The sequence below is a fragment of the Platichthys flesus genome, chromosome 6 (genome assembly GCF_949316205.1).
Source record: "Platichthys flesus chromosome 6, fPlaFle2.1, whole genome shotgun sequence".
NCBI lineage: Eukaryota > Metazoa > Chordata > Actinopteri > Pleuronectiformes > Pleuronectidae > Platichthys > Platichthys flesus.
The window spans coordinates 21,454,618-21,476,742 of NC_084950.1; the positions used below are offsets into that span (position 1 = coordinate 21,454,618).

Here is a 22,125-nt window from a genome sequence, read left to right on the forward strand (position 1 = left end):
TTCACTACATTGGAAACGATTTGGTGTGCCTCGTAAATTGCGCGCTCACGCGGGGTAGTCCTGGCCAGCCCAGAATCCCGGTGCGCTCGCTCCCGCGTCTCTCTGGTGGAAAAAACGACAGCGGCCACGAAGAGAGAGAGAGAGGGGTTGGGGGAAAGAGAGGGAGAGGGAGAGAGAGGGAGCGCGCGAGAGAGAGAGAGAGACGAGCCGTGTATGAAAACACCCACAGACACTGACGAGAAGCCGAGACTCACACACACGGACTTTTTTTGCTCATTCCTGGTGAGGACGACGCTGTCAAAGTCGGGATTAACGTCTGCCGGGAGGCGGTAGCAGCGAGCGTGTGGAAGGTAAGAGAAAAGTTCAGCTAAGAGCTTTTTTTTGCTCCCAAATTGAAAGTGTCTCAGCCACAAGTCTCGTCCCTTCACCTCCGTCTGCCAAGTTGCAGCTCGCGCCGCAGCTCCGCGTCTTTAGCGACGAGCTAACTGCGCTGCGTTGCTCCGCTTGCGCCGAATGTCACGTTATTGCGAGAAGTTTCGCTGAAGTGAAGCGGCTGCTCTTCGTGGCGTGGCCGCGGGTCGACCGCTGCTGCTGTCACTGCGCACCGAGCCACCGAGAAACTAACTGTGCCCGGGGTTGGGTTCGGACTAAAGTGAATTCAGCGCTCGCCGGGCTCGGAGACGAGTCCACACACAACTTGTCAGTGTTTACAGAGCAGCACAGACAGTTTCACTTACCGCTACTGCCGACCACAGCGGGGCCCCAGGGACCGCCAGGGTCTCACACAGGGGACCTCCGAGAGATGCTTCTACTCGAGACATACGAAAACAGCCTTAATGTTCTTAACGCTAATATCGTGAACAGAGAAGAGTGGGAAGAGGTTCGTCTCCTACCTGCACAACACGTGTCATCATAGGTTATAGGCAACAACATCAACTTATATTCTAACTGATATTAATCAATTGAAAATACTTTATCTCTACCCAAAGGAACAATTACGTGCAATCAGGAGAGCAAACTGAAGTGCACACACATTCATCCATGCATATAAAATGATAAATACTTGAACAAACAAACAAACAAACAAACAACAAAAACAAATACATCATATTAGTAAGTGGCTTCCCAAGGATGGATAAAGTACAAGTGCATTCATCAATGTTAATGGGCGATGGGTCCCTTGCACTGTAGCAATATCCCTATTCTTATTTATTGTTGATGTTGTTATTTAACTGTAATTTGTCATCACATTTTCACCAAATGAGTGTAACAGCTTTTACCTTCATTTTCTGCCTCACTGTGGGTTTCCAAACAATCTGACCTACATACAAATGTTCCCATCAGTTGATACAGACATCATTCCTTTCAGGTTTGAAGAGTGATTTTTCCTCCTGAGTGAAGGTTGTGGTGTCAACTCCTCTTGTTGAATAGAGAATGACAACTAGCAAAACATTTTACATGAGATCTGAGATTGATGTTGTAAGTTGTATTTTTTCTGAATGGGATATTTTCACTTGCTAACATCTGTGGTCTCAGGTTAGTGTTGAAACGTTAGGTCAGTTACAGGTTCAAAATAAATCCTATTGTGTAGTAAGTTTAGTGACAGTGAAATAGTATCTGAAACTTAGTTCTGCTTCCTGTTATTCTGAGGCACTGTTACAAACTGCTTGAAAGAACATTTAACATTAAAAGGTCTGTTTTCTTTTCCAGACAAGGATATGAACATTTTGGTTTTGACTGACACATATTTTCCCTTTACTGCCGTCTTAAAACAGCAAATTCAATAATTCAAAAATGCCTAATTAGATGAATATTTGGTTCCAAGGAATTGTCAGGTTTTTAAGTCTCATTGTCCAAATGTCAGTGCCAGTAACATTAGTTCATGTTCAAAGTTGAACTATGATTTCCTATATTAGTGGCTGGGAAATTTTGTGGTAATGCATTTATAATTACCACAAAAAAAAAGCCAATGTTCAATAACTGATTTGTAAATCATATACCACCATGCAACAACACCTGAAGCTATTTATCTGGTATTTTTCGATTATTGACTAATTAATTAATTGACCGATCAAATCAGTTTAGCTGTGCTGTGGTGAGCACAATCTGTTTTGTAGTTTCCTACTCATCCAGTGTGTGTTTTTCTCAGATATTACACATCTCAGTATGGGTCAGACGCTGGGTGGGTTGTCGATGACAGATGAAGATGAAAGAAAAATGTACATAATGTGTTTAGCTTTAGAGACGGAACATCAGCATCAGACCTCAGCTAACCACACTGTTCCAAAGGTCATTCTGCCGGAATCCATAGGTATCCGTTATTTTCCCTCAGTTGTAAAAGTACTGAACTCTTGTTCGTGTGAAGAATGTGTTTGTGAAAGTGACAGTGTCACCAGTTCAGGCCAGTGAGAGTTGAGACTGTTGTTTGTCAGTTCTTGTTTTTACTTGCTCCTTACTCTTGTTTTGATTACCACTCAGTGAGTTGAAAGGGTCAACATATGCAGGCGTCTGAAATTGTTACTTCTTCATCTGTGTAAAGGCGGATATGGAGGTGGAGGGTAGTTTTACCAGGATTTCAGAATTGCTGGTTCCAAAAGTATGTGGGACAAATATTTGTCAGATTGTTTACTATATTTCTGAATCATGGACATGCTTTGCATGCTTTGTGGAGAACAACAGGAAGATCCTGGTTTGTGTTGGACTTGGTCTTTGGTTATGCAGGACTATAAGATGCTCCCAGTGTGTGACAGTTTGAAGGATACACATGTCTGACAGTTCGAAGGATACACGCATCAATGGTCAGAATAGTTGATGATGTTTATTTTACGGCAGCTGCTCGGCTGTCGCAAGTATTTTATTTACCCTTCATCTTTCTGTTTGGCTATCACAAAGAGATGCAATATTGATCCATGCTAATACAGTGTCGTGCAGGTTTTTTTACACCATTTTTAAGATGTTGTGCATAAACATTTTTGAGAGAGTCTTTTAACCATCTGTAGAGTAACTTCCATCTGAAAAGGTTGATATATTCTTTTTGGAACACAAGTACCAGTGTTACTTTGCACTTTTACGTAGTGTTGTATCATGGTTTTGGGTCAGTAGCCTTATTATGTTGTTAGGCTAGAAAATGTATATTAGGTGACCTTAGGTACTCTGGGAATTTTTGAGCCGATGTAAACAGGAAGCAGATTTAAAGCAAAACTATGAATGAAAAAACAATGGTGAAAAATAAGAGTAAGAATTCATTTTCTTGGATTTCTTTTCTTCCCCAACATGATAGAACTGTCACTAAAAGTCAGTGTTTATAACTTTTCGCCTTCACGGCTGGTAAAGGTTAGGTAAGATAAGAAAAGATAACAACCAATCAGGAAGCAAATGCAGGTGACTGATAGTTTCAAAACTTCTCAGTTTTTCTCCGTCAGTACTACAACGCAGTACCAATATGCAAACTAAAACAGGGCCAGAAGTGTTTCCAGACGTCTCTGTAAGAGGAGCTCAGAAAATAAGAAGTAGATTGGACAGAAGGTGTAAATGTAGGAACAGTTATGTAGTCGTGTGAATGTAAAAATGTGAAAATGTATTCATGACGAAGAAGAATGAGTTTTCGTCTCCTGACGTCTTTACAGCAAAAACTAACAATGGAGAATTCTGTCAAAAAGCCAAGAACGACGCCTGTCACAGATGGTGAGGTCAAAGAACACGAAAAATCTAAAAAAAGGTTAACTGTCAGAGAAATTGGTTTCGCGCGCGTAATCAACTCACTACAGTAATTCAGTCACCTGACTGAGCCAATGTACAGCTGTACAGACATCTAACTGCAAATAACAAAAACATTTTAGTGAGCAGCCAAACGCTGTCACGTCTCAGATGGTAAAGTTCAGTTTAAATCCATTCAAGTCTTATTTTACCAATGTTATTGTGAATGGCACATAGTAAGAGCAATAACAAGGTTTACTTCAGGACGTAGAAGTTAAAAGTGAGTCCCATAAGGATTTTGGCTCACTTCATCAGTTGAAATTTATTTTACATTTTCTTCTTTCCAAATTCTGTGTACACAATTAAAAACAATAACCTGTTTAATTTTTTTTAATTTTGAATGATAACACCCACACAGTCTAATCCTCCAGGTACCCAGGACAAACTCTGAGTGAGGTAAAAATAACATAAATGTGACAAAGTAAATTACAGTTACCATTACAATAGACTTGAATAGGTTACTCATTGGCCTGGAGGCGTATCGTGAAATAGCAATACATTGAGATGTTAAAAATCTGTCGCTTCACATTGTGAGTTGGCAAGAAAGAAGTTTCTGTTTGCCTTAAAGATCAAAAAGTCCCAAACCTTCACCTGGACTGAGGCCTATCAATATTTGTTAAGGAAGACTTGCCACGATAATGATATAATGACTGATATCTTCTTAAATATCTCAAACCGATACTGAAACAATACAATAGTCATGAACAAGGAGGTCCAATGAGTCATATGTGTGCAGTCTACTTTAGGGCATTGCTGTAATGTGCTGGCAATTACCATAAAGTGCTAGACATACAGTTGAGGTAAGTACCTGGTTTCAAAATATTTTAACTGAGCATGAAAAAATAAAACATGTTTCAGAAATGAAAATAGTTATCACCTCACATTCGAACCCTGTCATAACTGATTCCAGTTAACTGTATTATTAGTTTTCCTGTTACACATTTAGAGCTAGCTGAGATCTCGTCAGATGACTTATAATTTGGGACTGAAGGCATCATGTGCCTATTATGTGCGTAATGTTTGTTAGGAAAAATATAAATCAAATAATTGTTTTGGATAAAATTAAGTGATAAAAATAATAGATAATTATGCGGTTGACAGAGTCAATGTGAATTTGTTGGTCCTGAAACTGATCTGTGACGGAAGTGTCATGTGACTCTCTGACCCTTGACCTCTCCCCCTTGCCCTGAGCTAGGGCTTCAGCTAGGTAACAGGTGTGACTTAGAGGTTAAGGAGTACACACACACACACACACACACACACACACACTCACAGACTCACAGAAGTTCGACACAATGCACCAACATAACTTTACATCTCCCAACTCTACCACTCCATTTCTCAAATGTGACCCTCTTTGTGGTGAACAACACTGTTATCCTTTCACACCAAAAGGTATTTTACCATGTAGTGGCCCCTTAAGCAAAATATCCCAGGTTTTAGAAGGTCATTGGAGCCTGATAAAGTGCAGTTTGGGCTGGAAGCCATGTCTACAACTTCAGCTCTGCCTGCAATCAAAACAGACCTGGAGCCCAGTCACATTTTGTGTTTGGATCTCTGCTCCTGATATGATTTGTGTTGGCAGCCCCAGGTCATGGCTTATAGTGAGCACATTTTACAGTTACTAGGCAATAACATTGCACCTTCCAAAAGTCAGGGTAATGTCATCTGAGCCATCCAGGTGGGAAGATGTCAGAACAAATTAAATTAATCCCCTGGAGCTAAAGCTCTGGGCTCCAGTTTGTGCTCCAGCTTGTGCTTTGAAGCAATGGAGGGAACTTGGCCCTGACTGCTGGTACACAGTTTCTGCAGGGTCTTAAAAAATCTAAAATACAATTATCAGAATTTTATTCTTTTTAAGTTAAAATAGTTTTCATAGGTCTTAATTACATCTTAATTATGATCATGTTTAGTTAACAGTACTTGCAACGTGCTTTCAAATTATAATTTTTTTTTGGTGGCATGCACAGTTGGTTATGTTTCCATGTGTTGTAATTCTTTGTCAATGACCCAAATATTAGCTCACTGTAATAAAGCTACGTGGAACAGATTAAGGCTGTAACGATACTCCAAATCCTTTTTTGTTCGGTTGGGACCTCGGTTTTTGAACCACAGTTCGGTTCATGCCTTGTTTGTTTTTTTAAAGTCGGGTGTAGTGATTTAGGGAGAACGTGGGGGGAATTTATAGGTTTTATTAAACACCAACATTTGGAACAGTAAAGAGAAGAACACTAGAAAAAATAGAGGGGAGAGTGTGCGTGTGTGTCTCCCACAATCTAAACATTTTAGAGTTTAATCCTTATTTATACAAAGTCCGGTTCTGTCTCCCCCACAAGCCCAACACAGTTCAGTTCAATACAGTTCAAACTATGAAAAACAGATACAACAAAAATAATCCGTTCTGAGTTTCCCTGCAAATTCTCATAAACCAACAACTCAGGAGAGTAGCTCATAAAAGACGCAGCAACACTGTTTAACCATGAAACTCCAAAAGTGTTTTGTGGATTCAAACACTTCAGTGAACTATCCCTTTAAGGAGATAACATCAGACATCAATTTTGTAAAAACCATTCATCCCCCAAAATTACTTTTTGACCCACAATTATGCCTAAAATAACTTCAGACATAATTTTGTACTTGAAGCCATGTTTTATCAACTGACCTGTAAACTACATGCTGATTCGCTGAATAAATTCATCAGGTTGTGTTTAAGGAAAGTACTGGTATTTGATGTTTTTATTCTGTAAAAAGAACTTGCATTGCGTTTACAACAGACAGTAACAGGTTTTATACATAAGGTCAAACATGCATTAAAACTGTAAACTGTGATATGAGTCTAATACTTTTGGCAATGGCAATATGCGTCTTGAATTTATTTTACCTTGTTGCCCTGCTATTTATTCACTGTGTGAAGAGAGCTGATAAATGGTCACATGTTCAGTTTGACCTTTTAAAGAAATGTTGACTTTGTAAACATTGTCTGGGTATGTCAAGGCTATTGCTCTGCTGATAAGCTATTAGCTATGATGGGGATCTTGAAAATGCAATCCAATGAGCTATTAGCTGGGTTAGGTTTTTATTTAGTAATGGCTCATATGAAATGTGTAACATAAAGGCACGCCGGCCTGTAGTGAATATGCTTCTCTCTAACCTACGAACAACTTAGTCATGATAGGTTTAGTTAAACAAACCAATACTAATTGCTGTTCATGAATAAGTTACGATGCATTATCCCAACCAGGGTTTGAACCACTGCTTTAGTTTGCTCTGCATACAAATGAGAGCTATTAGCTCGGATGATAACTCTAATGACTGAACTCTGGCTTAAAGCTGTATGCTGCCATTCACCTCTCAACAAACTTTGTCCATTCACAAGTGTGAATGTTTCTCCTTCTCACAGAGCAGACAGAATTCGGCCTAAACTATTGGACTCAGAGTTATAGTGGTGTCAGATAATCTCTGTTTGAACTGAAAAGTGGGTATGGGAAAGACAACTACTACCACCATCATCATCATCATCCTGTGAGGTCCACTATACAAAAGCATAGGCAGAGCCAGTGGTAACCTAAGGACTTTTCATGGTTGAGGTCTTTGAAACACCTCACCTGTCTTCCTACTTGTACATTTTTTTTACAGTGTCTTGTTAATGCATGGCTAATAGCTGACTCATTTAGGTCTTACTAGACATTACATTGACTGTTTGCTTTAGGTGCTTAGCAGAAAGTCTAATGGAAGATTACCTGACAGCATATACTTTGAATGCTGTGCTATCTTCATGTCATTTCACGTCTGTCATTTCACCCTGGCTTGGAGACCATCCACAAACCTGGCTCCAACACCACTTATATGGGTTCGGACTGAACATGAAAGATAATTGTGGGTTTTGGCTATGGGCAAAGTCAGCTCACTTATTTTATTTAAACTTCTCAAAAGTATTAATGATTGGGGACACATTTTTGAATGTTTTTTCACACATATACAATCTGTCCTCAAGTAGACTCTCTGACCCTGAAACCAGAGGAGATTCCTTCAAGGGTCCGTCCAGCTGTGATACATTCCAAGCTTGATAAGTTCTGTATTTTCTCAGGCTACAGCCAACTAACAGAGCAGTCAACTTGAACTATGTTGTGATGTTGGTTCTTCTTGTATTTAACACATTCCTATGGCATTTTGTCCCCCCAAAAACTCATGAGTATTTTATTAGAGAAGGCATAAATGGAGAAAGAATCAATTGCATATTAAATGATAAAATACATATAAGGTTTGTTGTGGTTTTCTTAGTTGGAGAAGCATCCAAGTCAAACAAGGCGGTTGTGTTGGTAACTCAAGTCAACCATGTCATGTCATGTCAGATGGGGACATTTTATGTAAATTGTCATTGTATCAATCATTATTTGAAGTCTAAGTGGATTTCATGTACAAAGACAAAGCCTATTAGTTCTTCAACAGAAGCTCCAACTTTATAGTCCCACAAACAGAGAATGGAAAAACAGCTGAATGGTGGATATTCCTCTGTCCAGTACAGGAGGTGCTGTTGCTGAAACAAACAGGCAAAAGTTTATTTGAAATTCTTGATATTTAAAAACTTTCCTCAATGAATATTGGAAATGAACCATGTTGGTCTTTTAGTCTTTCTGATATACAGTTAAAAGACTAAACAGTTCAAGAGCATCACTTTTGAACAAACCCATTAGCAAGCATTACTGTCATACTCAAAATCAAGTCATCTTGCTACAGCAAATGGACTGGTAACAAAATGGCCATTCATCCTGACTATCAGTCTAATCACTTAACAACTTGACAATTTCTTGAGTCACAACATTCAGTGAAGATATTTTGATTTTGATTTAATGTTTTTATACATTGGGTTCTTGATGTCAAAAGTCCCAAACCACCATCAAAGATTATATAATGCCTAAATTAGATCGTAGATAATGTAGCCTTTTTTTCTACAATGAATGGCATTATCTTTAAAGGTAACTTTGCAATATATTCTTAACCTTTGAGATCTTAATTAATCATGGCTTACTTTATTGACATGAAATATAAAGGTAGTCTGAATAAAATTTTCTTTCTGAGAGTTTTGCAATCTGAACTTCTAATACCCCCTTATGTCTGAGACAGTGCACAGCCTGAGGCGGCCAAAGACCTACGAATATGTGGTGGGAGATCAAAATCCCTGGATGTACCTGGTTTCCAGTTTAATTTAGAAGAAAGATGCCTTGAAACTCTGACCCAATGTTCTGCATTTATGGTGATTATATCCGGATGTGGATGAATATGGACTAGAGCAAATAACTATGAAATACAAATAAAAATCACTGTCAACACTGAAAATGAAGTGACATGCAGTCGCATGCATAGCCCACCCAGCATGTGTGCACACCTGCACATGAACACTTTATGTTTTCAACACTGTCCAAATTAATCTCTGTAGCAGGTGAAAAATATCTCCTCTATCACCTGTGTTACTGCAGTTAGGCTTTTGATCTTGGTCAGTTCTGACGACTTTCTGGTTCAGTGGCTACTGCTCTTGCAGGATTTGAGTCGCACTGTCTAAGAACCTGATTGACGGTAACACTGGAGACATGTGCTACATCTCCAACTTTTTCCGGTGGGCAGGGAACTAGAAAACTCTCCTGACAAAGCTTGTCAAGTGAAAAAAGGAAGGATCTTTGCTATACCTTTTTATTATTAAGCCATATCTGTGCTTCAGTTGTTTCTCTGGATTTTCAAAAAAAGTTTTACATGATCTCTAACATTTGTATTGCCATGATGTTGTATTGAACTCCATATATGGACAGATAATTCTCCCTGGCAGGATTTGTGATCTATCTACATAAGTATTTGTTTTAGTTAGGGCAAGGCCTCTGTGATTGGTTGTGTCTATGGTGGGGGTCAAAACCAGACTATCTGCCACAAATGTGTTGAGAGCACAAAGTTTGCTTTTGGCCAAGTTTTGACCTCGATAACTCTGCTGGACTCAGCCTGTATCTTTAAATAACTTGCTACGTGTTGTGCTGAAATCGCTCAGACATACCTTGCTGCTGTAGGACATGTTTACCATGGTGAAACTGATCTGTCCCTGGTGTTGGAGATTACGGGCCTAGACAGGGGGCTACTTGTGTACCTTAGTGCTATCTGGTCGATTTATCTGAAGCATCAACCTTTCAGGATGAAGTGTGGCAGGTTATGGATGCGGGTTATGTGAGTCTGTATGTTTGTTCGGTATTGAATACCATCAGTTACACAACTGTACCAGCAGAAGAAAACTTATAGACAGCTTTTTGGAGCAAAATTTAGCAAAATATCCTTTAGATGCATGGATATGTTCTGTAAGGATGTAGGATGTAGAGTGTAAGTATTGAATTTGTTTCTTAATTTGCATCTTTACAAGTCTCATAAATTACAGATGAGAGAGATGGAGGCTGTGGGTGTGGTGCTTCTCTGCAAATCCACCCTTAATAATGGTTCCTCCTGACACTGCAAATGTGTTAAAGCTTCCTCCATTGTTCTGAAAGCTTAACTAGGTCAACATGACTCACTTATTTCTATTCAAATTCAAAAGCTCTGTTTCTTATCTCTTGTTCCTACAGTAAGACCCCTCGTCTTTTTCTGGCATTTTCTAATCTCGTCTTTATTCAGTAGTGAACAGGTCCGACTTTAAATACTGCTGTGCCTCGGCTTTGTTTGAATTAGGCTGTTGGGAACATTTTGTTAAGACCTGTCTTGAAATGTGGACAGAAATACATCATAACGTTATAGTGTGGCTACATTACCTTGTAGTTAGCATGCATTAGCTCAAAGGGATAACTTGGATTCACCATCAATCAAATGCTTTGGTTAAATAGGGAATTGTTTAGATTTGCTGATACTGGTGTCAAATCGATACTGTTAAAATGTTACCGGTGCCTAAATGTTTCCAGAACTGATCATTTTTTTCTTTTAAAAAAAGCACAAAATGAAGGTCAACAATAAGAAATGAAAAATTTTAATTTGAAATCCAGTATATTAACTGTAAAGACTTTAAAGCCAACTTAATTTTAATATATAAATAAGTGCAAAACACTTAACAAATTGACATATCAAAATCACACAATGAATAAAACTCGTCATCAATTGTCAAAGTGTTAACTAGGCACGTCTGGGGATGTTTATGTTGTCTGTAGGCAGTTCAACTATTTCAGTACAGAGCCGAGGCACCAAAATGAAAAACCAATATCTGCTTCGTGATTCGGTCTGGTTGGTAGGATTGCAGTACCCAACCCTTACAGATGTCCAATACTTGATTTTCAAAATAAGGTTCAAGTTCAGTTATGCAAGTCGGCTGTCACAAAGAATGCTTCATCTTTGAAATAACGCTTCCTTCATTCTATATTGGGCTAACAACAAAATTTGAATTGGTCTGCACAGATTAACTGGAACATTAAATTTACTTGCAAAGAGACTAACAATTGTACCTTAAACTGTTTGTCAGTCTGCATTCCAAGGTGGTTTAGACATTTTGCAACATATGTGGTGAATAGGCATCCCAGAATTCAACACCTCATCACTTGTAAACAAACATCCACTGACTGACCTTGCCTGACACAGCAAAACTCTTTTCCGCAAATAATCCTGTTGGTGCTGCTCAAATTAAATTTGTCGACTCACCCCATTTTCAAGTGACCCAGCTGAGTGAAGGCACAGCTCAAATTACCTGTTCAATTTACTGACCCCCCTTTCCTTTTAGCCTGTTGATAGACACACAGTCAAGCCATGCTATGATCTCATCAGCAATATAAGCTCATGCATTATGTTTGTAACAGTAACTCCCATCTGGTTGTGTAAGTAAGTTGTTGTTGGTGCTTGACAAGATGTGGATCACATGAAGATTGAAATGGCAAGAAAACAAATACTCATACCACAGCTATATCAGGCTGGCAGACTGGTGGGGGGGGGGGGGGGGGGTACGAGAGTGAAGGTACTGTTTGGAATGATGTGAAAAACAGCACGTCCATTTAAAAGAAATTCTAAAAACAGATGTTCTTTTTGAGATGATGTGAGCAAAGTTTGAAGATTTGGTGTCTGAACTCACTATTTACATGTGCAACTTCTGTGTGCGTGAGTGAGTGGTTGTGCTAGCAGATGGGTTTCCTGCCCAGATATTGGCATTGTGCCATTTGATTTGGGCCACAGGAGGAGGAGGACAAGGAAGAGGAGGAGTTTGCAGCAGTATGGTCCAGAGGACTGTTGATTGACAGGAACAGTGGCTGTGCAGAAACTAGCCAATAAGCATGAGGCTCCACAGCACAATAAGATTCAGGATTCAGTTCAATTTATGATGTCTGCTCTCATTACTTGGACGGCATATTGTAAGATAAAAGAGAAAATACAATGTTCAAACATCAGTATTATATTCTCCTTAGGGTTTTCTCTGGCACCATTCACACAAAGGCGGAAAGTCTGTTTGTTTTCTTTGTTGAAGAAGTGCAGTTATGTAAATCGACAAAATATATATTCTAGATTAGGAGTGGGCTGATCACCAATGACTCCATCCAAAAAAACCTTAATATTCCTGTATAGCAATTAGGTGGACATCACCCTACCAGAACATACACACATGTATTTACTCTGGCATGCAGGTTTCTCCCTTGTGCCAGCAGATCATCTTCCCCCTGGGCGAGTGCTGGAGTAGAACACCTGCACCGACACGTGATGGGGACTCAGCACAGATCAGAGGACTCTCCGCACTGTGCTCATTTCTTGTTGCGTCAGAAAAGCATGCTAGCTCTTCAGGGGTGGAGAGAACAGTGGGAGGAATGTTTGGGAGATGATAATCTTTCTCACATTGTAATGTTTCTCTGCTTGTGTTATCGCTCCTTGCATTGAAATTGTGAAACAGGTTCATTTGTTGTGAATTGTAAAGAATGCAGAGGGATCCAAGATGTTTTCGAGTGAGAGAGGCTGTTCACTGAGAAAATACTATTGTTGACCAGCTCTGACATCATCTGATAAACAATTTCTGGAACTTGCAGAATAATTGAAATGCGGCATAAACTGTCATTATATAATGGGTTATATTTTAAACATTTATTTCCTGTCATTATCAGTAGAGAAAATAATATTTTGGAGCCAAAATGATCCAAGCTTTGAATTAAAACCTACACAGACACAAGTATCTACCTGCCCTACATCCACCAACACTCTCTGGTTTCAATTAAAAGCTATCTCTTCTGCACACGCCTCTATGAATCCCCTATTGCATGTCAGCTACTTAACAAGACATGTTAATTTACTTTTTGCAGTATAAGCAAGAATTAGGCTCAGTGTAAAGCATGACAGGAAGGAGGACATGCATATCAATCAGGCTGACTTTCCTCATAACGAGCTTTAATTAAACAGTGTTGTGGATATAATGATTTACGACGAGTGCAAATATATCGTACAAAATTAGGTCAGCCCTTACAGTGTGTTTTAGTGTATATATAAACGAGGTATTTTACCAATTTGTCATATTTTTGGCCTACTCAAAATAATAGTGATCTAGTGATTCTATTGCAAAATCAGAAGCCGCAGTTTTCTTTCAAGTTTGTACTATAATTTCGTTGACAGTGAAGTGTGACTGGATAGATGGAGAAGTAAGGTTAGGATGATAGTAGGGAATTTAATGTGCTTTCTATAGTGACCTGCCCATAAACTACGATTCCAATTTCAATCTATAATGAAACACAACTTTACATGCTCGGTAAATATCTTGTTTGTTTACATCTGACATCTATAAAAAACTTTGTACTGGGTTATTTTCAGAGTTTTTCTCAGATTTCCAGTTTTTTTGTACCGAGTGTTGTGAGCCTTAAAGTCAACAGCAAGTAGAAACCCTAATCAGTAAAACTTTTCTGTTGCACACTGGTGTTGTTGTACAGATTAAATTGGATATAATATTGCGATTTAGATGTTCTGATGGCTGTTTTTGTTGCCTTGGGAGAGTGCCTGGCTCGACTGGCTGGTAGCTGTAGCCTCATATATATTGTACATGCATGAAAGAATAGTGCTTAGCAATTAAGGGAATACACCCATTCCCATTGTGTCAGACTACTCTTTTAATCTCCTAAATTCAGTTTCAGTGTGGCTGATGAATTGTATTCCAGATTCCAATTCTCCAGTGTTTCAGGTCATAACAATTTCAAGTGCAAGATTCCTTGCAAAACCCCTCGATTTTGAAGCTCTTTTAAAGTATTTTGCTGCCTTTTTAGTGATTGTAAAGTAAGATATAGATCTTGGAAGGAGATCATCTTAATGATCAAAACTGCCTTATTCTATTATTTACAAACTGAGGCATGCTCTGGGATTAGCAATAGACTGCAACATTGTGCCTCTGCACAAGCAGACAGGCTTCCACAAGGAGTTTGAGCTTGATCCTGAGTGATGTCTTCAAGTCACTCTGTTGAGTTTACATCACTTCTATCTGGCTTGCTACGAGTGGATACAGTTTTTATGTTCAGTCTGTCTACCTCTGTCTAAACCAGCTCTGTGTTTTCTTTATACCAACTGGAGATTCTTGAACTTGGTTATTCTGTCATTCTGTAATTAGTGCCAACCATAAACAACCGGAATACCGCTGAGCATTGCCACGGGTGGCTGCCCTCGCCACGACAATCTGGAGTTTCCCTTTTGTCCTCAGATATGTCTGATATAGAGCCAGCTGCCCACCCTGGGAGCTGAACTGTGGGAAGACCATATGGAGAGACGTAAAGAGAAAGTTGAAGAGTTAAAGGAACGTGGATGGAGTTGATAAAGTTAATATAAATTCTAGTGAAAGAGGAACATGCCTTGTAAAGACAAAATACAAAGAGGGGGCTTGTTAAGTAGCATGTTTCCGAGAGACGTCAGTCTCCTTTTCTGACCCTGTGCAGAATCATATTTAAATATAGACTATTGCCATCTGAATGTGATGCAAGTTCTTGGCTCTTGGATCAGCATAAATGCTTTTCTTGCCCTGGCTCAAAAATGTACAATGATGACATCATGGTTAGTGTACTACTTCAGAGCTCTTCATTCCAGTCATTTGTCTAATCGTTTGACTAGCACACATATTCTTTGTGAATATTATATCACGAGTACCCTTGCTGAATATTCCTGAAGATGCTTTGGTCATGACGTTACCCCTTTTGTGTAGAGCTGGCATGGCTGGTGTATATTTGGTGAAGTTGGATGAGACAAGTATGTCTTTTGTTGATTGTCTATTTGCAATTTTTTCAGATGCAGTCCACTTGTTTGACTCACAGTCACAACACCTAATGTAATTGGAAGTATGTAGAAGTTGGATGTGAACTATGGCATTACATATTCTTCCCTTGCAGCCCAAGCACCTCTAAAACATTTTCCTTTTCTGTCTGGAATGTCCAACTTTCCAGGCCGTTGTAAAGGTCATGGTGAACTTTCGGTTGTCATCATCATCTTGGGAATAGGGTCTTGGCCTGAAGACATGCTCCATGGACCATTGACAACAGTCTGCTGCCCCTCCTGTGGCCTGCCAGCCCACTTAGTCTGCACACACTAACTGTCAACTTTCTACATATGGTTCTAAAGTCAGAACTATCCCCAAAAAATGTTCACACTGCAAACAAATTAAATACTGGTTTCTACACCAGGACCTACTCTGAACCTAATAATCCAAATGTCTAAATCCAAAAGTTTAAAAGTAAATGCACCCTTTGTTTGAGCTTGAGTGCATTTAAATTGTCCGAAGCTTAAGTTGTGAAATTTTAAATCTCAACCTCTGTATCTCACTTCCTTTTGACCTAACTTGTGCATTAAATCTGTCCATTGTGGCTTCCTATCAGCAGCTTGTGGAGCGTTATAACACAGGCAGCTCAGCGAGTGGGTGCCAACTGCATCGCTGCTGTCGGGATGCAATAAAACAGTTTGCAACACAGTAGCAGCCTGACATGCTCAGCTCTCTATCTGTCCTGATTACCAATGCTTGACTGCCATTAAGGGATACATAAAGCTGTTAAGCTATCTGCCTGTGAAGAAATACTGTAGTGCACTGTCAATTTGATTGAGAGGAAGTTATGGCTAAAACCAGCATTGAAGTGAATCCCAGGAGAGAATTACCTTAGCTCTACTCTATTCATATTTATTTATTTATTTAATTAATAGTAAAAATTTATTTAGTGGACACCCTTTAAACAAAAAATAAAACCGGCCTTCAGTGTAATCAGACTCCTCATCTAAACCCTCGGCTCATATAGTTGAGAGCCACTTGTTGTGCTCTGTTCTAACAATTCCTTATATAGCTGGGTTTTTGTCTGAGCAGTCTACAGTGTGAGAATGCGCTGCCTGCAGGAATGAATTTAGGCCAGGGGAGTGGTTCATGTCTAATTTCTGATGACTCATGCTTATCATGAGAATTGGGATGTGGAGAATGTTTTTGGAATGGTTCGTTAGTCTGTTGGTATTATTAACTCACAGTTGGGTTTTTGGCAGGGTTAAGTGAATATTTTCGATTCTATTACATGAGTAGTGTTTTTGTCATCTCATTCTCTGCCTGATGCCTTGTAGATGGTCGCTTCACAAAAAAAAAACTCTTTTAGCTTCAACCTTTAGTTAAATACTTCAGAATATTAGCATAATTTCCTGATCAGGAGAATGTTTTTTCTCCTTCTCTCACTTAGATGCTAATACTGTTGTTGATAATGCAAACTAGTTGTGTATCAAATAGAATCTGCTGACCAACCCAGCAAGAAGCAAACTGGTACAGACCCCAGTTTTACTGATAGATAAAGATAACTGACTACTTTCACCCCAACCATTGGTAACTTTGCCTTTCCATGCCACAGTCCTTTGTGTTATGTAAGCAATCTCCGTACATGCAATCTGCCAATTGCCTATATTTCCACTCTCTTTGCTTTTCATTAGGGCTTTATACCGATTATCATTGCAATTTTATTTTTGTCAATAGCAATATAACAAAAGTCCAATATATATATCAATATAAAGCTTATAGGTTACGCAGGCACATGAGGAGGTATAAATAATTGATCAACAGTGTCAGTTTTTCCAAACTTAATATTGTCTCACAGATTGTAAAGATATCGTTACTTTATGCTCACTTTTTTTAGGATATAATTAAAATGTTAGTGAATTATAATTATTAGAAATTGTTCTGTGTGACTCTTGGTTGTACCCGTTTTCTGTAACTGTGACTATGTCAGAAGTAGGAGCTGACATTTCCTTCCTCCCTTGTTTTCAGGACAGCTGGCTGCAGTCGGAGGATGCCCTGTGGCTTTATCTGAATCTGCGTGTTCTGGTTCCTTCAGACCTGTAACAGTCAAGACAGCAAGGCACACAGCCTGGCAGGTAAGCTCAGCCCAAAAGTTTCTTGTTATTCTCGCTCTAAAACTAATCATATATACCGTTATGCAATCTCTTTGTACATTAAACTAAATACTCCAATTGTACTAACGTCTCTCGGAGCTACGCTACAAAATAACGGAAAAAGACTAGTTTACATTTAGTTTTTCTTACTGCTTATTTAAGCTGCTGCTGGTTGTGAAGTGTTGCTGTTGTGGGCCTATAAAGCCCATTGAGACTTGAGATATATTGGGCAGCACCGCATGACAATGTAAAAACTGAAATTTACAGTGACACCTTCAACATTACTTCCACAAGGCAAAGAAAAAGACAATTTTGACTGAAATATCATCATCTACAATCTGGCTTTTTACTGGCAGACTGGTTAGGACTTGTTCATTCTGATTGCTGTGACTCAACATAATATTTGGGGAGACTTAGTCTGTCATCCAAAGGGTTAGTTATCCTTGCACAGCGAGACTGGAAGGCCATATTGTGTGTTTTCAGATTGTCGGTTTGTCTATTCTTTGTGCCTGCCACTCTATAAATCTCTCTCTCTGCAACCATTACCTTTGTGCTTCTGCCAAACTGCTCAGCAACCTCACCCTGTTAACACAGCTCCTATGGGCGTGTCTTTAATTTAGGGTAGGTCTTTCCAGAACACAGTTTAAACAAAATCTCCACAGCTCAGTTTACATAGAGAACTCTCGAGGAAGAAGTCAAGAGAGTGTCTTTGCACATTTTTCTTGCATATTCTACAATGATAAAACTATACATTTTGAGGGTAATACTGCGCGGTGAAAACATTATATTACTCTCTGGGAGTTTCTTTCAAACTAAGTTAAAATGATTCAGTTGATATGGTGTATTTCTTTACAATAGATTCATCTTCTCCCTCAGGAAAATTATTTCATACTTTCTGACTTAATGGCAAAGTTATTTCAAAATCTTAGAGTCACGTTGCCTACAAAGCATCGCAGCTATTTCTGGACATGCCTTGTTTTTGTTCTGTTTAGATGGTTATTACTGCCTCTGCATTGATGACTGGGACTGCTGTGTTGTCTCTGTAAATCTTTCTGCATTTGATGCCAGCTTGGCTGCTGCTGCTTTACTATTCAGTTAAATTGACAGAACATATTTCCCAGTCCTTTTCCTCCTCCCCTGATATTTGCTCAGTGTTGACTGTTGTGCCTTGCAAAAATACAGTTGTTGTTACCACATCAAGACAGGATTTTAACGTTCATACTTATATCCATGTACTTATGTGTAGTTTAAGAAATGTAATTTGTATTCTATTTAGAATATTCTAAACTACAATAACCCAAATATGAAAAAGCTGGTGTATATGGGAGAGCTATATAAAAACTTATGGATTGATTTTCTAGAAACATTTTATTGTGCAGAACTAATCAGTGATAGGTGCCATTTAATAATTTGTCAATAAGTATTTAAAACCAAGTAATTAATAACTACAACCTTCCACTGTATCAACATGCAAACGTTTAGGGTATTAAAGTATTCTGTTCGAACTTTAGGGGGGGCAAGTGCATCTTTAATGATTCCAAGCTCTAATAAGCAAAATCCCACATTTGTCTTTAAATTGACTTTGAAAAGGCTGGGGCATAATTGGACCTGCAAGCGCTTTGGTTTTTGAGTCCAGGCCAGCAAACACACACACCTCTGTTCACAGGCTCCCACTGATAGGCCCTGTGCTATCACGGAGGATCAGGAGGATCTTTAGGGGGGTAGTTGATTTGAGGGGCTTGTTTTTTACATCATTATCTTCTAAATGCTGATTCACTGATAGTGCCATCATTAATGTGCTCAGGAGGTTTGGAATCCACATCTTTCCTTGCTTTCCTCTGGGGAACTTAATTAGTGAGCTGGGAGATGGTGGGTGGTGGTGTCTGGGAAAAGTATCCGTGAATATATGATAGCAGCAGTTGTAAAATCAGACCTTTATTGTAGTAGCCATAATGTTAGGAAGTTATAATGAAGATGTTGTTGCACATTCAGGAATCCAAGTAGATTATTTTTTAATGTCTTTTAAGTTATGTTTTAATTCTCGTAACAGCTTAATTTGGTAGTGTGTGCCGGCAGATCTACTTCCACAGGTCCAAATGTCACTTTAAATATGGATGTCTGGTCAAAAAATGCAATGAAATGTAAGCGCAACATGCAAATATTTTAAATAAGACATCATACTGCAAATCTCAAACTTGACAGTACATTCAGCATTCAATGAAGAACATAAGTGCCAAACTCACCCAATAAATTTTCATCGAGAGCATGTACAGACTATTGAGCTACATCAAAGTCCGTAGTCTGAATTACTGGACGTGGTGACACATGGCCGGTGGGTTTGAGTTCTGCCAAACTCTTGGAAACACCTTCTTAAATTATTGATGGTTGAATGGTGGACATTCAGCTGTGCAAACATTGCTATGGTTGACATTCCTGTAATTGGCATGCAGACTGCTCTCTTCCTGGCATTGAGATGTTTGACAAACATTTGACATCTCAAAATGGCCTGCATTGTGACCATTCCAAAACACACCTTTGCAGTTATGCTGTGTACATCAGCACCTGGAGATGTCTCGCCTGTCAGGTGTATGGATTAACTTGACTTGGGGAGAATCGCTCACTAACACAGATTTAGACACATTTGTGAAAATAATTTGAGAGAATTAAATAGATACAATGGATCTCAGAGCCTGGTTTTTAGATTCCACCAAGCGACTTCCATCATCAGTATAGTGTATATATAGCAAAGTGCTCCCATAGATGTGGGTGACTTATCTAATTATTCATCTCCCCCAGTAACGATGTTTTTCACCTTCAACTGCTTTTGAGATGCAAAGATCGCGACTACTTTGATTTTACGGCATTTTTGTCTGTTACACCATCGGAAATAAACCATTTGTATGCTTAGAAAAATATATCTTATTTCCATTTATGAAAGTATGAGCCCAAAGAAAAGTATTGCATTTATATATCTGTTGTTTTTAAAATAATTTATCAGTAGAATAAAGCTAGCTCTTGAGCTTAACTCTCTTAAGATAAGATGCTTCATCTGTTACCTTTATCTACAGACGGCATAACTATATCTTCAGTATCAGCTGATATGAGCAGTAGTTTATCAGATTTGTCTTCAGATTAAATCTGGTAATGTGTTATTATGCTGGGCTTGTTCTCTTCATGTTTAGATGCCTGTGGTTTTGCTACAGAAGCCAAGTGTAGTGTTTTATACACTGTGCAGTTTCTGACAGTCAGTGAATATTGACTGTATTGATTTATCAAGATTACACGCTGTTGATGCATGGAAGCTCTCTCAGTCACTCTCCATATCGATTGATGCATTTCCCTGCTACGATTGTCCTCATTAAATGGATTAGGATGTGTCCGGAGCTTTTTGTCTCTATAGTTACCACTTCGACAATGCTCACTGAAAGTGCCCTCGCTCTCTGGTTACAATCGTAAACAATGTAAAGTTTTCCTATTAGGACCCCACTGATAACGTTGTAATCAATTAAGCCATAGAACGAATGCACTTCCAGGAAATGTATTGTGCAAGTGGAAAAAAAGATAAAGCTTGGATAGTGCTGTGTCCTTGAAGCCCCTCATGTCAACGAAGCCAAGGTCAATGTAGATCAATAAAGGGAGTGGATGTCTGGAACATATATTTCCATCATACTCCTGTTCTGCCCCTCTCTGCATCACTCTCTCTCTTTCTACCCCTCCTGGACTTTCCCTGAAGGCCTTACTAAGTGGACTGTGGAAACCAGCAGCTGTTGGAGTTCCCATCAGAGCACCTCAGAGAGGGAAAGTGAATTTCACTGAGGGAGTCACAGGAGTCAGAAACATCAATATGAAATGATGTGGGGGTCAACCCTCTGCTTCATTTCTTTAACATTAGCCAGAACAAACCTTGGAGTAATAAGAGATTACTCCAAACCAGTTCACTAAAGCCACAAACTTTATTAAAACTTTTTAAAATAGTCATACATTTGACTGCAGCCTGGCAACAATCCTTTATAAGCTTTCAACTATTCACATATTAATTAATATTAGAGTTTGAGTATGAAATGCCACCTGATGGAAATAAAAGTTGATACTGGTATCAGATTCAAAGTGACAGTTATTTACAGGTGTGTCTTACTGGAGTAACACATTTGTTTTACATTCCCTTTAATAAACAGTTGTTGTGTACTGTTTATTTTTTCTTCTTTTCTTCATTATCTGCTGGTGGAACAAGGGTCAAGTGGTAAAATGACGTCAGGTTGACTCCTGAACCTTTTCGTTCCAGTAGCATTCTCTGTGGATTTAGGCAGCCTATTCATAAAGGTTTCAGAAGGTGGGTGGCAGTATCCCTTAAGTTCCACCACACTGTGACCCCAGTCCCTTCCTTGCTGCCTGCTAAAGTTATCCCAGGCCTGTTTCAACTTAGATAGGCAGGAATGTGCAATTGCATGAGAAGAGGTCATCACTCCTCATGGTTCTCACAGAGTTCTTAGTCAAGGCTGCCGAGATATGGACGAGTCATGAGCACCCTCTCATTCATCAATGAGGAATGTTGATATTTATTGTGCGTAAGGCTTAAGTTTGCTTATTCAGGCTATTCAGAGGAAGTATCAAATGCTGTCGTTGTCATTGATGCTCTACTTACTTGTGCAATCTGGTTTCTAGATTAATCTGTGCTCCAGTTTATTCCTATAATGAATTTATGACTTTTTTCACCTCAAACCAGCGTTCGATTTCCTGTGGCCTCTGTCTTATTTAATAATCACATATTACGTTTAACCAGCTCTTGATCTGTGGGTCACAGAGAGCTGTGTGCACACTGCTCCTCCATAATGCCACCAAGTTGTCTCCAATGTATTGCTCTGTGACCGCAAGAGTGTCATTTAAGGTACTTTCCCATGTGCAGCCTAACCCATAAGAGGCCTGGTAATTCTCTCTGGTCTCTATAATGTGGGATCAGAAGCTGGAGTCGATTTACTGTGTAAAATGCTCTGAGTAATAAGCCAATTA

At 39.1% G+C, this 22,125-nt stretch overlaps 1 protein-coding gene across 1 annotated transcript in view; it reads left to right on the top strand.

The window, feature by feature from the left end:
* The first annotated feature begins 214 nt into the window (after positions 1 to 214).
* Positions 215 to 22,125, top strand: part of peak1 (pseudopodium-enriched atypical kinase 1) — an 87,099-nt gene continuing 65,188 nt past the window's right edge. Inside the window, exons 1-2 of the mRNA XM_062390143.1 lie at positions 215 to 350; positions 16,994 to 17,100. The gene's annotated coding sequence lies outside the window, so the exon portion shown is untranslated. The remainder of the gene's footprint in view (positions 351 to 16,993; positions 17,101 to 22,125) is intronic.